The sequence below is a fragment of the Saccopteryx bilineata genome, chromosome 2 (assembly GCF_036850765.1).
Source record: "Saccopteryx bilineata isolate mSacBil1 chromosome 2, mSacBil1_pri_phased_curated, whole genome shotgun sequence".
Lineage (NCBI taxonomy): Eukaryota > Metazoa > Chordata > Mammalia > Chiroptera > Emballonuridae > Saccopteryx > Saccopteryx bilineata.
Window position 1 is genome coordinate 312,816,301 of NC_089491.1, and position 1,668 is coordinate 312,817,968.

The following is a 1,668-nucleotide window of genomic DNA, read 5'->3' on the forward strand; positions in this document are numbered from 1 at the left end:
CGACCTTGGGCTCAAACCAGAGAGCATGGGCTCATTGACATGATCCCATGTTCAAGATGATGACATTTCACTCAAGCTAGGTAAGCCTATGCTCTAGCTGGATGAGCCTGCACTCAAGCTGATGACCTTGGGATTTCAAACCTGGAACCTCAGCATCCCAGGTTGATTCTCTATCCACTACATCACCATCAATCAGGCAAAAGCTATGTACTCTTATTGATCAATGTCACCCCATTAAATTTAATTTCTAAAAATAATAAAAGGTTTTTTAAAAGCCTTGAAACCTGACAGGTGTGGTTTCCCTGAAGAATATTGTAGGGCCCAGTCGAGGGGCTTAGCCATTTTGGGGGGCACAGTCAGCCTCAAGAGAGGTCTCTCTCAGTCTTCCTCCCTGAGACCAGGGGCTCTCCAGCTAGAACTTCTGCAGAGGGGACTGTCAGCCCCACCCAATCTAAACCTGCTGCTCATCTCTCTGGGGAGAAATAGAACTGGAGTATCCAGCAGAGTCCATGGGATTAGGCTGTGGAGTAGAGGCCACTTTCCCCATACTGATCTCCTAACCAAGAGACCCCTGGAGTAAGGGGGTCCCACTAACCTTGTATCCCCAATCTCAGCTGCCCTAACCCACCAAGCTTGCAGAGGGGTTAGTGGGGTAAGGCTAGTCTGAGCCCACACTACACTCTGAACATACACAGCCCCTAATCCAGTGGTTCTCAAACCATAAGAAATGATGACATCGGATCACTTACAACAAAATGGTGGGATCTTGATAACATTATACGGAGTGAAATAAGTAAATCAGAAAAAAACAAGAACTGCAGGATTCCATACATTGGTGGGACATAAAAACGAGACTAAGAGACATGGACAAGAGTGTGGTGGTTATGGGGGGAGGGAGGGAGGGAGGAGGGGAGGGAAGGAGGGAGAGGGGGAGGGGGAGGGGCACAAAGAAAACTAGATAGAAGGTGACAGAGGACAATCTGACTTTGGGTGATGGGTATGCAACAGAATTGAATGACAAGATAACCTGGACCTGTTTTCTTTGAATAGATGTACCCTGATTTATTGATGTCACCCCATTAAAATTAATAAAAATTTAAATAAAAAAAAAAAGGTAAGGTCCGCGCACAGCAAAGAGCCCGGAGACAAGAAACCGTAAATCCCAACGTGCCCACAAGAAACAATGGTTACCACTTAGCCCAGCCCCATGGGACTACAACTCCCAGTTCACCACGTACTCAGCTCGCCAAGTCTTCCCTTAACTGCAGGTAAACCCCGCCCTTTTATTCTTGCCCCTTGCTAAGGCTGGAACCAACTAGCGAAACTTTCACGCCTTTTTTGACCTTTGTGACCCCAGAGGAGATGAGGTACATGCCAATCTATTGACTTCACCTGCGCTACACTGGAAACCCATCCTTTAATTAAAACACATGCGCAGTGGCGTGCCAGCCAACGGCCCAACCTTTGGCGCTTGCGCCGAGATTCGCTGCCACACGCGGCCGGGAGCGGCTCCCTTATTGCGCAAGCGCAAGTGCTCTCCCACATACTTCATCGCGCTGTCTCTATCTAGCTTGCCCTGCCGTTCTTGCGTAGGGGGCGGGGCTAAGAATGTCAATTGGCCTATTTTCGTGCCGGTCAATGAGGTGGGTGCGGTGATTGGTGGCGACC